The following is a 17,186-nucleotide window of genomic DNA, read 5'->3' as shown; positions in this document are numbered from 1 at the left end:
TACAAAACTTTAAGGGAATTATAATGGACGTAACGGGCCAAACCGTCGTTTTCTTAGGGGACGATTGGTTTTTCCGCTACCACCCGCAAAGCAATTTTTGCGGTTGAAAGCGGTTGTCGGCGGTTTGCAACAATCACTCAAATCGCTCTAAACCGCTTCAAACCGCTCCGAATCTCATAATTCAAAAGTTGGCTCCAGCTAGCGTTTGCGGTTGCGGGCGGTTGCAGGAGGGTAAAAATTTTTTTTTTTTTTTAAAAACAATATATATACAAAAGTAAAATTATTTAATAAAAAATTTAAAATTGAAATTATGAAAATATTAAAATATATCTATTATATTTTAATTAATATTATAAAATGTTATAATAAAAGCAATTTCAATAAATTTTCAAAAATTAAAATTATAACTTTCTAAATATAAATTTTATATTTATTATAATTTTATGATTTTTGATATTTTTATAATTATATTAAATGTAAATATTGTTAATTTATTATTTGACTGTTACCGCATTAGGTAGTTAACCAGTCATAAGTCACCCGCAAACGCACCAATTTTTAACTGTAGTACCAGTCGTACAAATCTCTTAAAACCGCTAGAAACCACAACCGCCCGCATCCACAAACTCCCGCAACCGCAACCGCAACCGCTGCGTTTGAACCAGTCAGGTCCTTACTTTATGCTTTAGGTTTAATTACCTTTAATTTCCAATTATGTTTATTAATAATCATTTACTGTATCCTTTTAAGGCCAATAAAATCAAGGCAAGTGATGTGTTTTTCTATTTGTTATTTTGTGTTTTGTATTCCTTTTAGTTCTTGTTTGATTGTCGTATTAAGGCGTCTTTAGATGGTGACATGAGTTAGAGTTGGTTAAGTGTGAATTACGAGCATAACTCAGAAATGTTATTAATTATGAATTAATTTTAATTTTTTTAGTTAATGTTTGAGTTATAATGTGTTATCATTGAGTATCAATTTTTAATTACTACTTTAGAAAAATTTATAACTCAACTATTAACTCAACATCAATGTTTTAGAAGTTGAGTTATTATTTTTTGATTTTGTGTTAGTTATCCGAAGTTGCTTTTAGTTTTTTTTTTTAAAATTAATTTAATTTTTTTCTAATACACACCCATGATTATCTCACTTTTAGCTTTTGGCAATTCATAAAATATTTTCAAAAAACTTATATACCTATTTACTCATTGGTCAAAGATGTTTATAAACTACTATTTCCATTAGAATTACTTAAACAAAAAAATCATATAAATTTTAATTGTTAATTCTGTTTAGAAGTTATTTGAGGGGTTTTGGGAAAATTCTAAAACTTAAAAATAGAAATCTATATGTGATTTGGTAGATATTTTCTCTAAATTTCAGAGTTGTTTAAGGTGATATTTTCTAATTTTCGAAATCTGAAATTTCAGGCACATCTTTATTCGAGAACTTCCGTCGTGGATAGCCGTCTGATGCTCCATAACCTTTTTCATGTGTTCTCTCAAAGAGCTTGATGATGATGTATGTTTATGGGCATTTATAGCATAATGAGCTGAAATTGTTAATTAAGAAAAGGGTTTGTCCAGAAACTGGAGCTTTTTAATATAACTAGGGCCTCGTCCGGGCTACGCCCGGATTACACATAAATTTTTTATTTTTAAATTCTGTTAAAAACTTAAAATAATACATAATATTCGGCCAAAAACCAAAGATTGGATAACACCACAATTTAAATTTGTTATTTCTTTACTTGATTTGTATCCTTATGTTAATTCCAAAAGACATATAAAGTTATGGTAATTTCCCTCTTGTTGATGAAATAAAATTTATTTTTTGTTTTTAAGTTCATCCATTTATTGACACAAACAATTAAAAATATTATACATAGAAATTAAAATTTATTTCTTTTTTCTACTTTTCTATATATTCTGGATCAATATTTTTTACAAACATGATTTTATTTATGAGGTTTTAAATTAGAAATCAGTCAATGATAGGGCAATAAGAATTTACAGGGTATGACTTTTGTTGAAGTATTCTTCAATTTTCTGCTTTATTTTATAGTCTGGAAATTATAACGATGTTCATATGTTTGTGATATTTTTTTTATACGGGAATCTTGCACATTATCTATGTTATTAAAAGGGAATCATCTCCAAAAATCTACTTTAAAAAGATTGTTAGACTTTTTTTATCTATGCTATTAAAATTAGCATTGATTTTCAAATACCGAATAGAAAGATAATGTTTAGATATAATTTTTTTGTCGGCAAATTATTTATCTTTAACAGTCACAACAAATAAAATCACAAAAGCTTTTACAACATATTTGTGACTATGATGAACATATGTCCGATCCAACATAAATGCTGCTTTACAACATTTATTAACATATTATTTTGAACTAAAATTTTTTATACATAGAATTGTAAAAATTTATATAAAACATAATTTTCTATAAAAAAATACTTTAAAGTTTTCTAATTATAGTCAATATTCTATCTGAATACACAAAATATTTTTCTAAAAATCTAAATTTTACTTGAAACATGAAATCCCGAAACTGGAACTTAAAAGAATATTCTTGATACCGGAAAAAATTTTGAGGCATAAAAATATACATAATATATACAAAACATTTCTGGTACTTAGGATACTCATTCAGGTCTTGTTAGAATCCAAAATCAAACGGAGATTACAGATCAGAAAAATATTCAATAGATACTTTAACCTAGACTTGGATCTGAACTGAACATGTATTTCCAGATCGGTTTCAATTTAGTTTTTTTGAACCATATAAAATGTCCAAACCTAGAAAGAGCTACATAAAAAATTACATTCAAATCTCAAATAAATTAGTTCATAAGTTATATAATAATTTTAAAAAAATTATATGCTTTGATGAACTAACTACCATATGTGCTGGAAATTGTGTAGTTTAATTGCATACGCCTCAATGTAAGATAATGCAAAATCTAGTTTTAAATCTGACAAAGAAAATTATCATTTAGACATGTCAATCATAGCATAATATGGGAAATGTTTTGCATAAATCTCTCTACGAAGTACACTTCCTTTTTTTTTTGACGACCTCTCTACATAGTACACCTCAAATGAACATTATTGTATAAAATAACATTTTATTGGTTCTTGTCAATTTAAACATGTGTAAATAATTTAACACAAATTTACGATTCATCCGGAAGTTTAATGTTCTCTTTGTTTTTCATTCGGTAATAACATCTGAATTACACTAAATTATTAAATGTTAATTTCAATCTACCTAAGACTCGTATACACAAAACTATGAAACAAACAATTTAAGTGGATACTTGTTGATATAAATACGTATAATACAATCTATACATAGAACTAAAATCTCACATAAAAACGGAAAAGTACTTCGTAAGCCAAGCTCCTCGCAGTTTCAAAGAAATGAGCCAGGGCTTCCTCTGACGTCCCTACCAAGACACCGTGTCCTTGGTTTGAGTATATGCCCTGTTGGTCCAGCAATATTCATGACTCTGACATAGAAAGACATTTTCTTTCAGTTTCTTGAATTAAATATAAAGAACTATTACCTTCAGCTCAACAAAGTAAACTATCCACCTATCTCTTCAGTAAAAGCAGGAATCAGAGATAATAGGTTAGATGGATCAACATTTCCATGGACTCTTAGGTCTCTAACACTGCTCCCCAGTCGCCTCTTTCCATCAGCCATATTTACAGTCCAGTCAAGTCCAATAACATCTGCTGAAGAAGACCCATGTTTCCATTTTATGTAGAAAACAATAGGCGTGACTGAACATCTTTTCTTTTACAGCATGAATGATTTGGCAAGCCAAATGAGAATCTTTCCAAGTATTCAAGATGGAAAGTACTTAACCTATACCTCTTTGATGTAGGTTTTGGACCAAGGCTCCCACATCACGGGAGTCAACTGTCCACCTACATAAATCGAATATTTGAATGCAGTGAGCTATGTCCTCAACTTTGTACACAACGTACTATGTGATGACTTTGGTTATATTACACAACGTACTCAGTTTCCAAGGCGCTCCAACGAAACCCAATACCTTAGCATGTTCCTCGACCTCTTGTCTCAGAATCTTGAGAGAGTCTCCAACGAACATAACAGATCTCAAGATCAATAGGATGAAATCTCTTTAAACATTCTTCAGGTCTGATGAGATACTGGATCACAGGGCCTTTAACTTATTCGTTGTCAAACAGGACACCGAACGCAGGTAAAGGAATGAGGATACCAGAGATGACAGTGTCTGGTATGAACGGAAGCCAAGGCTTCAAAGAGATTACCACGATAAGATGAGCGTTGTCTCTGAAGGAAGGGTGTTTCTGAGCGAGCTTCTGGTAAACAGCCGTATACTTTCCTGCTTGCCCTTTAGCAGTGATAAGCAACAGTGTATCTGTTAATAACGTAAGAAATGTTTCTATTAACTGAGGGTACAGATTCATTGAGCGTAATGACTTAAGAGCTAATTATTGACAAAGTGAGAAATTAAGATATATTATATCTCCATGAACCTTCTACTATACTTAAAACAAAGGAAATATCAACTTTCTTCATACTTCGTAAAGAGAAAATTGACATACCTATCACAACCTGCAATGAGTTTCCTAGATGGTCCATGCCTTCAACATCTAGTCTACCGCAAGTCTCTTGAGATGTAGATGGCAGAGCTGCATTCTTTGATCTGCCTCTATCCGGTGATACCAAACGATTCACTTGTTCAGTCGTCGTCACGGCTCGTTTTCTTGACAAAATACAGAGATAAAAGGAGCATGATAACTTCAGTCTTTCTTCTATCTAAGGAAACCCAACAAAATCATAGATGTACTTGTTCATTCAATAAAGAATGTGATAACTCACTGAAACAAATTCACCTGAGTGAGATTCAGCGTCTCGATCTTAGACTCCATCAGTCGAGGTTTTACACCTAAATAAAACCCAAGCAGAAACAATATGTTAATGTGAACAACAACAACCACCACACAAAACTATAAATGAACATGTTACATAGCAAAGCAAAAATACAAACTTTCGATGAATCTCTTTTAAGCTATATCAAACTTGCAATTAAACGTGGATAGGCATAATGATTCAAAAGCTTAGGGAAGGTCCTGAATTGTTCTAAATGGACGCAGTGTTATTAGCTGACTGTGTATTTTTGATTAACGTAAGGCAAAGCATTTTTTTCCGATATGCAAATACCCGTCAAATATCCTTTTATTGAAATCCAAGTAAAGCTTTATTATCTATTCGTTTTTCAGAATTTTTTTTAAAAAAACAAAGATATATCTTTAAAGGTTAGGAGAAGGATGTTGAAACCTTCTCATGAAGATGGTGATACCTATAAATTCAACATTCTTCTTGATGTTCCTTGAATCCCAAAAGCGGTGGATCTGGCCAACAACCACCTGAGAAGTCAAACCAAGGCAGAGATCGTCGAAGGTTGAAGAGGAGACGCTGTTTGAGCAACCGTAACAGCAGAGGTGGACATTGTCGATGATGATTGGTTGAAATCTGTGCCGGTTCAACAAAGCTTTGACTTGATATGAGATACACTGCTCCAGTGTGTCATATAAATATATATATAGGGGAGAACTTCGCATAGGTTATTAAACGCAACCATAATTGATTGTCTGATTATCTGGGAGATGAGGAGATAGAAGAAGATAAACAGTGCATCCATTTAATTGTAGAAGACGAAAAGTTAATGTATGTGGGTGTGAGTTTTGTAGCTATGATGGAAAAATCTTAGATCTAAACGGAAGAGAAAGAGAAGGCGTAGCTGACGCTTACGCGGATGCTCTTAACCCACATGGAGAAGGAAGTGAATTACATAGAATTGGGCTTAAGCAGAATCACGAAGCCCAGACGGTTAAGTTTATCTGACGTGTATAAAAACTTGCTTCTGATTGGTCTTAATTTCCAATATGACGTGGAGGGCCTCTCTGATGATTATATATCCCTTTTATTATAGTATATAGATATTACAAAATAAAACTTTGCTTTGGTTTTCTTGGTTTGGTTCTTGTAAGACTGAGAATGAAGACTTCAAGCAAGATGTTTAATAGAGATAAGCTCCAAGGTAATGCCGATTGTGGTAATAAGATGAATGAATGTTTGCAGATTCTAGTTCTTTAGTTTGTATATTCATCAAAGCTCTGACTTTTGAATTAATGTTGATGAATGAATCAAGCAAATGTATACCTTAATCATGAAAAACAGTAATCAGATTAAATTTTATACTTTTGAAATCGGGATGAGACGTGAGAGTCTCACTTTCTACAGAAGTTTTATGGTGACATGCGAGCTTTGTTTTTTTCTGGTTTTAAAGTCAAATGAATTATCTTGCGGAGAATATTTAGATCAAATTTCTTATTGGAAAGTAAGAATCAGGAGAATGAACTCGTTCAAGCAGCGTCACACTGATGTAAATTACATTCTGGTCTAAATTTGATCTTCTGTAACGTGCTCATAGAGACATATCATCGACCAAGTGGTGTTTCGAATTCGACAATGAGATCTTTTACTTACAACTCAAAGACGGGTTTCCTCCGGTGACGGAAGTCGTCTACATCGGGTCGGTAAATGCTGGTGTTTTTCCCTCCGAGCAAGAAGACATGTCTCTCAGTTTTTTTTCAAGGTGCGACACTATTTTTGTAACATGTTTTATTTTACCTTTTTCTTTACTTTCAAGTCTCTTCAAATATCAGCTCTAGAGATGTTATTCTATGAGAACTGTTTTAACTAAAAACTAATGTAAAGTCTCCTGAAATCCCTATCACAAAAGTTTCATCATAAATATTGTTTACAGTTGAATAACAATAGATTTGATAGAGTTTTAACAAATTGTTAATTGAATAACAGAGGATTATAAGTGACTTTTAATAACTTTGTCCAAATTTCATATTGAATAACACTTGATTTGAAAATAATTTTTAAAATCACTAGTTGAATAACAAGAGATTTTAACAAAATCTCAAAATCTCTTAAAACTATTGTTTCAATACATCCCCCATAGTAATTCATATTCTTACAGAAAACTCACTACATAAATCTACAAATTTTATTACATAGTTTTTACTACGAATTGATCAAATTATTACTTTTGTTTTGCTTCAACTCTAACTTAACATGTCATCAGTCTGAACCATTTTTAATTGTATTTGCAGTTTTGATCATATTGCAGGTTTCACTCTCTACTCTTGAGGCTGTGGATCAAATATGGATTTGAAAACGCAACAAACAGGAAGTTCGAAAGTGTGAAGGACAAGGACAAATCACTTATTTATTTCGTTACAAAATATTTGATCATTTTCGTTGAGCGTATATAGTTAAGATTTGGTTTGATATGGTTTAGACTGGTCCTGAATTTCTGCTGATTCCAGTATAAAACTACTGGAGCAGAAAGGAACTTGAACACAGCACCTAACAATAAATGTAAGGGTTTTGCTGCCTAACAAGAGAGTCAAAAGAAGAAGATGTTTTCTGACTTGTGTGTGTGTTTCCATTGACACATTTAATTTTCAAAAGAGTTTGCTTGTGTAAGAAATTGGATGTAACATTACTGCAGCTTCTCAGGTGTGGGTCTTTTGATTTCCCTTTTCATCTCAAGAATACAAAAGCAATTAATTTATAGCTCATAACAAAACTTTTTCGAGAAATACTTTCAAATAACATTTTATTCAAAAATAGCATACAAAAGGAAAAATTTTTAAAAACCATTTGTTAAAAATTAAAAGAAATTATAATACAATACTTAGTATTTAGGAGTTAGGATTTAAGACAAAATTTACGGTTTGAAGTAATTTAATTATTTTGTCATTTAATAAATGCTATTTTGGAGATTTTCTTCTTGATGCTATTTAAAAGGTTGTTATTTTAGAGATTTACCATATTTTTATATACTGAAAATATAAGAAAATGACAAATAAATATGTAGAATATATACATTGCTGTAATTTGTAATTAGTGATATATTGTTTTCCTTTCGAAATAAAAAGACTAGCTAAGATATTTTTAAATGTATAATTTAGTGTATATTTTGAAATTAATTCAGGCAATTATAACAACTACAAAACAAAATTGATCATACAACATCTAATAAATTTATAATATGCATAAGAATTTAACCATATTTTTATTTTGAAAAAATAATTTATTTTCAATAGCATATTAGAATGATATTTTAGAGAGACAATAATGAGCAGAACTTGTTTTATTCCTAGTTTAACTTTTATTTTTTATTCAAGTAAAATGGATGAACTAAGTAAAGTTATAATATTTTCCAGAAACTGAAGTAAATGAATGAAGTAACCGTTTTACTCTGACTAATAAAAAAAATAAAAATGTACTCTATGCAAATCATTTTTACTCTTTTCACCTTTTTATTTTCCTTTTTCATATATTTTCTCTATTTTGCTCTCAAAATTACAAATCAGAGTCTAAATAAATAAAGGAACCACTGCTTAGTTCAATTCAACTTTTACTCTTTTTTTGCTTGCACTTTTTGTTCTCTTCATTTTACTCTCAAGTTTACCAATCAACTTTGGTATATAAAATTATGAAATAAAAGGTATTACTAAAAGAATTATTGGTATTAGTGGAGTTAATGTCAGTAAAATACTTTTACCGTAATAGGCTCAATAATAGACTTAATCATCTTAAATGAACTTTATAACGGAATTGAATTATACTCTAATAATATTGTATTTTAGAGTAAAAATAGAATGAGAAAAAATTGTATTCCTCTATCAATACTGTAATCTTTTTTTTTTACTTTATTATAAAATAAAAATAAAATATAGTTAGAATATTTTAATTTTAAACTCTATTCTAAAGTGAAAAATATAGTAGACTTAGAAATAATTTTAATGCCACTAGAACACATAATCTTCTCCACTGCAGGCTGCAGCTACTGATGTACAAAAGCAGTATGACAACAAATCTTGACTGGCATTATAACAAATTTAAACCATTGATGTTGCTGACAAAAAAAACCATTAATGTGTTAGATGCTTAATCTATGAATGTTCACAGAATCAAACGGTACTACCGCTAACGTCCTTAATATGCTCACCGTACGATACTACGTGTAGTAGGTTGTTAGTTTATTTATAACGAAATTTAATTTGGCCACATGAGAATCAAGGGTGATACCTCAATAGACTCATGTTTTACACGCCAAAAATAACTCAAGATTTAGCATGATTACGTTTTAGCCATTAATTGTTTGAATGCTAGGTTGCACAAGTTTTACATCATTAACTAGAATTTATTGAGGCTATCACCAACAACTAACTATAAGTCGGGAATTTATTAGTACTAAAGAAGAAATCGTGTCTAATTAACACGTTAGAATGTTGATTAAATGGTAGTGGGCCCAATGGTAGTCAATAATCAATATATCTCATGACCCATACATGCACGCTTTACGGTTTTGCCTCTTTAAAAAAAGACAGAGAAATCATTATCAGTTTTTTTTCTTCTTATCAAAGAATTAGGTGTCTTCCTGCACCACGTACAATAAAAAAAATTAAAATATTTTTTAACAGATAAATATAAATTATATTTTAAAATAAAATGTTATTAATATTGTAAATTTTCTTTTTCGTTTCAATATTTTAATATAAATTTGATTTAATTAAACATAAAAATTATATTTAAAAATATGCATGTATATATTTGAAATTATAATCTTAGATAGATTTTTCTATCTATTTATTTTAATTAAATATTTTAAATGAATTTGTAAACGTTGCATAATTACCAAAAATTAAAATTAAACAATATTTATAAAATTTGTAGATATATAAGAAAAAAATAATTTTTTGATTAAAATTTTATAATTTAAAAATATATAATTAAATTATATATCAAAATTTATAATGCCATATTTGAATATATTTATTTTAATGATGATTTTATGAGTTATTTCCATATTCTAAAAACAATTCCAAAAATATAAATTGACATTAAATGTAATATATGAGATATTATCATATTTTAAAAAGTTTACCAAAAATATAAATTATCATTAAATGCAATTGTCCATGTCATATTAAACTATAAGACATGCCATCAATTCTAATAGATATGTCATCAATTTCAGTAAACATGTCATATTTGTTTTGTGAAATTGATTGTAGAATTGACATGTGGTAAAATCACTTCGCAAATATAGTCTAGGTTATTATATAACCTTTCGTAAGAAAAGGAAAACTTTAACCCGTATTCAAATATAGTTAAAAAAATATGAGAAATAATTAAATTTGACTATAATGAGGTCTTTATAACTTGAATTTACTAAGGATTCTACTGGTAATACTGTGTAATTACAATAGCAAATAACAAAATTAAACTACAGAATGAAATTTTTTGAAATCATGAAATATCAATTATTCGAAATAATTATCACTATATTTAGCATATTATTTGGTATAATATAAAATATATATGAAAAAGCTAACTTTATCGAGTTTGGTAACAAATAGTGACATCCTCTCTCAAAAATCTATACATTATTATTTTCTTGATTTTTACACTATTAACATTTGGCTAATCCACCCAACTCAACAATCATATTTCAATTCATTCAGAAAAAAAGCCAATCACATTTCAAAGTAAGAGAAGATCGAGCTGTGATGGTTTGTCGCTACACAATATCCATACGCTTGTCCATTACAATTTTAACACAATTTCCATGATACATTATCCATTTAGTAGATTGGAATGTACATGATGTAATATTCATCTTGTTCACATGGATTACTTCGAGAATTTGGTATGCATTTTTCCTATCACAACCATTTAAACTTAGTTACATATTATGCTTGTATAATTCAACTTATTCAAAAATTACTCATATAACATCGTACCTTCCAATCCACAGAGATAGCACAAAAAGACCAGAAAAAACTTTTCTCTAAAATAAAATTCTCTCTCTAACTCTCTCAGCCTTCTCCAATTACCTCTAGTGTGCGGGCCTCTGCGCCGTTGCCATCGGCGGTCCATCTTTCCCTTATTCTTCTCTTTCCTTTTTATTTTTCCCACTGTTCTAAAATACAGTCCGGCCATTTGTAAGTTCTATATGTTGTCCAGACGCTAAACGGTCAACCACTTTATTGTTTTTAATAATACGCTTGTTCACAAACCCACTGAATCTGCATTAATATTTTAAAATTGTGACGTGCACATTAAAAGCCTAGCTAAAGATAGTTAACATCGTTTGGAGTACTTGATTTATTAAGCTTAACAAGCTTCATTTTTTTACATAAACTGATGTGGGACACACATATCTCACATCCGTCATGAATTCTAAAACTAAATCAGCCAAAAATATATATACACGAGCAAAAATATTCTAATATACAACCTAATAAGAATTATAAATTTGCTTATCTTGGTGTTTATACAATAGATTTGACTTTATATCATATATAATTAGCATGTATACATTTTTCAAAAGAAAATATCAATCGTATACTCCGCATAAATGTCCATATATACGTTTATATTAATACACTATCAAATGTCCGACTAGCGTATAGGTATTTTAGAACACTGATTTTCCCTTTCCTTTGTCTCCTCCTGATATTTCAAAGTCCTAGATGTTATCAGATCGAAATTTTACAGATATGACTATGGGTCTGTTTCTTCTTGAAGTCTCCTTCGCCTGAAGTCTAGATGAAAACTTTTTTTTTTTTTTTTTGGTGAGAAATGGGTCAAGATTTTATGATTTTTTTTTTACTCTCTTTGATCTAAAATTGGTGGTTCGTGGAGTCTTTTGGCCTCTTCTAATGTGGCTCTGCTTGCCGGTGTGGTGCGGTGGGTGTTGTCATGTATCCATCTACCTTGGTGTCTTGGTGTCGGAAATGCTAGTGTCTGCTGACAAGTCGGCCCTCTGTGGTTTATTTTTTACTAGGACTTGCGCCGGTTTCAACACTTCTGGCGGTGTTAGGAGGAGTTCTCTGACGGAATGTGAAGCTTGACCTCTCTGGTTTGGCGCATGGAGAAGTCTGGTACTCAGGCGATGCCAAACCGTTGGTTTCTACGTTTCTTTGGACACTTGCTTCCTTGGTTTCTCTCGGTCGTGGCCCTTTTTTGGATATACGCTCTCCGGCTTTGGGTGGTTGAGTATGGTTCATTATTGTTGTTGTCACTGAGTTACCGGTTGACTCATTGCTTTGTGAAGGGAATCTATTTCTAGTTCTTAGGGATAGGTCACGTGTGGAGCTCTCGTAGTTTCCGTGAGTCATGGTGGCTCCGGGTCTCTGTTGTGACTGCATGACTGGAATAAATCATCTCAACGTCGGGATGGTCTCTCGGACCTCATCGGCAGATTGTTCTTTTTCTCTTCTTTTTTTCAGCCTGATTTTGTGTCAAGGGTTTGGGACTCAGGTACGGTCACTCGCCCTCCTTGATTTGTCCATTGCAACCTCCAGTGAACACAGTAGTTACTATGCAGAGTAGAAAATGGATGTTTCGTTCTCCACACACAGATTACCCCGGACTTGAAGACAAGGGATCTCATCTGAAGGAGAAGTCAGATTCGGAGTTGCGCCCACAACTTGAAAATGTAGTCTTGTGGATCCAACCTAAAAAAAAGTTTGCGGTTGCACCGAATTTTATTCAAATATCCTTGTAATCTCCCGTGTAATATTGCCTTTAAGGGTTTAATCAATGAAAATATATATTAAAAAATATCGTCCACAGATTAGCATCTAAATAGGTTTTTATTTTGAACTTAATTTTTGGACACTTGAAACATATTTTTTGTAATATGTCTATATATAATAAAATTGTCTCCGTAAATATATCCCATTGTTTTACATTCTCACAATAAAAATAGCAAACAAAGACATTTCTTAACTCAAAAGTTTAATTTATCGATTGTTCGTGATAACTGATCCACCATATCCATCCACATGAGAATTTCGATTTAATAAGTTTGAACAGTGTATAAAATGCCTCCTTTTGTTAGAAAACTAAAAAAAAACATATTATGTTACAAACTATTTCCAAAAGTGCTTGGGAGTGCAATCAGGTACTATGCATTTCATAAACTAACAATTATTTAGTGATTAAAGTTTATAAAATGTTTAAAATTAATTAGTGGCACTTGAGGGATAACTACAATACAATGAATCTGCAGTTCGATTTCTGTTGGGCATCAAAAAATTTATGAATATCGGTATCGCTGGAACCCACAAATTAGTCGGTTAATTTTGCTTGTCGAACATTGTGGTTAATTCAAAAAAAAATTATCCGAGATTGATTCTCGTTCACTTATGCAGGATATACCTTCAAAACTTGTTATTGTAAGTATTTATATTGTTGCATAGTGTAAATATTTTATGTTAAATTATATAAGAAATCATACCTTAATTTTTTTTTCAAACCTTAAATTCTTAGACATAGTTTAATTGTTTTTTGCTGATAAAAGTTTTGTTTCTAATCAGAATTTCATTTAACTATACGTATGTGTGATGTAATATGAGTGTTTAACAACGACATGCGCAAATAAAAAGATAGTACCCTACATGCTCACCAAATTTCTCTAATATCCATAATGCCATTTTATATTGATATTTGATCTTAATCACATCGTAGGCGGGAGTTTGATATACTTTTACTGTGTTTACATTTGTACAGATTCCAATCTTCCTATAACCAACATAAACTTGCTAATGAACGAATGTCACTGCAGTTTGATGGTAATCGGAACTGCTTTATCCCGTGATATGGATATATATATATATATATACATATTTTTTAATATGATATATTGTTAAAGAATATGAAATGATTCCTCATATTACCTTCAGACGATTCCAACGTGCTTGTTATTACTTTCTTTTCTTTTACCGTGCATGCATATTACCTTCACATGGTTCCAATATGCAATCCCAGTTTTTTCTTACAATTAACTCACTTATTAAATTAAAAATAAATAGAAAACAAGTGTTTTCTCCTTTGGAAGTATCACAAAGGTCCACGCGCATTAGATTTGTGAGTGACAACACACACAGTGACAGAGATACACATCTATATGTGTATATTTTTTGTTTGACATACACTTGTGTTTTTCTACATGTGTGTGGAAAATATCAGCATATATGCAAAATATAAATGGGTGGTAATATAGTGGGGGTAGATGGAGACTATGGTCTATGGTATATAGTACATCTAATTAACTACTGCCACCTGAATCCTACAAAAAAGAAAGTTTCTGCTGTTTCTTCTCTTATTATAAAATGATCTAACAACTAAGAAAATGGAGAAATAAAGATTTCATTCTTTACCTTTGAAGAAGCCAATAAACTAATTTGACACCGATTAAAAATCAAGTTACGCAATCAATCAACTTTAGTTTTGAATTCTACAAATAAGAAACAAAGTTTCTGGTGATTTTATCATCAATTCTAAACATCTTCTTTATATTATATAATTTTGATATATAAATCAATAGAAAATAAGATCAACAACACTAACTCATAATTCCTAAATATAAATCGTATTTCGATGTGGATTATGAATATATATAGATATTGTGTTGAATTAGTTAATTAGTTAAGTTATAGGCATTTGAGAACTTATGTTGATTTTGATGGTACTAGATTTTGCATGCGCTTGGCAAACAACCTTGGCATGGTCTGTTTCAAAACATTCAATCTATAAACTGTACTAATCACGAAAACATCAAAGCTTTATGCACTTTCGGTTAATTATCTAATTTTTGGTTACTTTTATATAAACAAGAGACTTGCATGTTATACGAAGAAATCTAATTTTCGACTAGTTAGAAACTTGGGAGTTTTTGGATTGGAAGACTCGAAATGATTGGATAAGTGTTTCAATTCTTCTAATATATGTCTTAGGTAAAAGTTAGTAGTTTGACAATATCGACTCATGTCTATATTTAGTCAAATATCAATTTTAAATGATGCATAATGCATGGGAAACATATAATACACTATGCTTATTGTTAATCTTAAATTTTAAGGCAGTGACACCTACATGACATCTATATAATATACTTCTAATTTGATAATAATTTCGTAAATTACCTAACTAAGTTGAGTTAATTTTTTTTGCTAAAGATTACGGGGGTGATTGGTAGTTGCTGTAGGTGCTGTCCACAGCCTTATTTATTTTTACAGCACTAATTTAGAGCAATCAAGCTTTAATTTTTTTTTTGAAACCTCAACTCTTAAAATAACCTACAGCTGTACAAGTGCTCTACAGAGCCAAATATCCAAAGCAATTTTTTAGTGCTTCAATAAAATTCTACAGCAATAAAATCTAAAGCCACAGCAAAAAATCTACAGATTTTTTTTTACAGAAAAATATTTAAAGCTACAGCCATTACCAATCAGACAATGCATGTTGACTCCTAATTAATGAGTTATTCCCCCATAATTATATTAATTTTTTCAGATATATAAGTACAGCGTATTAATTAGTTCAGGAAGAACTATAACTACTAGGGATTTTTCCGGGCTACGCCCGGGGTATGCGTATAAGTTTTAGTTAAATTAAAAAATTTACACTTATATTTTAATATAAATTGTTTATATATATTACAATCAATTTTTCAACTATTAAATTGGTAGAAAAATTAAATAGATTTATATTTATTCATTGCTTTGTATCTAAAAAAATTCAATAACTCACCATTTGGTTTTGGTTATTACTGGAAATCATATATAAAATGATAAATAAGATGAGTAAAAGTTAACTAAACCTAGTTATGGGTTAAAATAAATTTTATCTTATTTATTGAGGTGTATAAAACAATTGTAAATTTTACAGCTGATTTAAACTTTGTTTTAACTACATACGATGTATCCATGATAATAATTTGATCCAAACGTAAAGATAATATTATTTTCCACACCAGTTCATGAAAACACACTACAAATAAAAATATAACTGTCCAAACCAGTTTATAATACAATTTTAATCAAACCATCACCAAAAAATTATATTTAAATCATATAAACCAATAATGACTTTCTAAATTAAGAATTCTTATTTCGTCCCAAAGATATTAGTCTTTACTTTTATGTTGGGTTGTAGCTTTGATGACTTATTTTAAAGTTATAATATGGTGTTTAAGAAAGTTATATATGGTGATGATTTAATTTCATATTTTCACAATTTGTAAATTACATATGAAGATTGTTACTAAATGAATATAATGTGAAGAGTGGTGCTCTTGGTCTAAGTCTTTAAATAACTCTCTATGATGTGTTTGAGTATCCATTCTACACTTTTTCATCATAATTGTTACCAATGAACTGAACATATATAGCTTTATGACATATGCGGTTCAATTGAACTGAACAAACACAAAAAGACACAAAATTAAACTGAACCAAACACAAACCAAACCAAACCAAACCGGACACAAACCAAACTAAACCAAACACAAACCAAACTAATTTGGATTAATTTTGGTTAAAGCTTTCTTAGACTCAAATAAACCAAACCAAAGTCGTATTAAATCAAAATGTCCATCCTTAGGTGAAGTTGGTCTCTATAGCGAACATTTAGTTTGATTTAAGATGATCACCATAAATATGATAAAATAAAAGAGGATAATTGTAGTCGATTATTGAGAACCTTCCTAGATTATCTTCAGCTGGATTATTTATATACTACATAAACAAACTAATTTATTATATTAATTATATACTCCTTTTCAATTTAAAATATTGATGTTATAATTTTTTTACATATATTAATAAAAATTAAACACATATTTTGAATTATTATTTTGTTAATTTTATTTGCTTCCCAATAAAATTAAACCACTCATTCATATTTTGATTTATGTTTTAGTTTTCAAGTGAAATGCATTGATTAAAAATCGAACATCAATCTTTTGTATGCATTATGCAAGTAAAAGAGTTTTTAAGAGATCCATTATTTCCTATATTAATATTTCCTTTTTGTAAGAGTTTCTGTTAAAAAGAAAGCTTTTATGTATTTAGGTTGATACATATAATATTTTTCTCCTTTTTAAAAAGAACGAAAAAGTGGAGAATGGTATTGGTAAATAACATAGAATATCTATGCAGTAAATAACCTAAATTTTATATTACTTTAGTTTTATAACTAATTCTAATTCTAATATAAAGATAAGACAATTTCA

General features: G+C 30.0%; 1 long non-coding RNA gene and 1 pseudogene across 1 annotated transcript; one reads left to right on the top strand and one right to left on the bottom strand.

Annotated features, from left to right (window-relative positions):
* Positions 1–1,054: 1,054 nt before the first annotated feature.
* Positions 1,055–4,538, bottom strand: LOC117126708 (annotated as a pseudogene).
* A 1,505-nt stretch (positions 4,539–6,043) lies between these two features.
* Positions 6,044–16,413, top strand: LOC117126709. Its single transcript, XR_004449469.1, has 2 exons — positions 6,044–6,113; positions 6,507–16,413. It is a non-coding gene; the product is annotated as an uncharacterized LOC117126709 (long non-coding RNA).
* Positions 16,414–17,186: the final 773 nt, after the last annotated feature.

The sequence above is a fragment of the Brassica rapa genome, chromosome A07 (assembly GCF_000309985.2).
Source record: "Brassica rapa cultivar Chiifu-401-42 chromosome A07, CAAS_Brap_v3.01, whole genome shotgun sequence".
Taxonomy (NCBI): Eukaryota; Viridiplantae; Streptophyta; class Magnoliopsida; order Brassicales; family Brassicaceae; genus Brassica; species Brassica rapa.
This window is presented reverse-complemented; position numbering and strand designations above follow the sequence as displayed.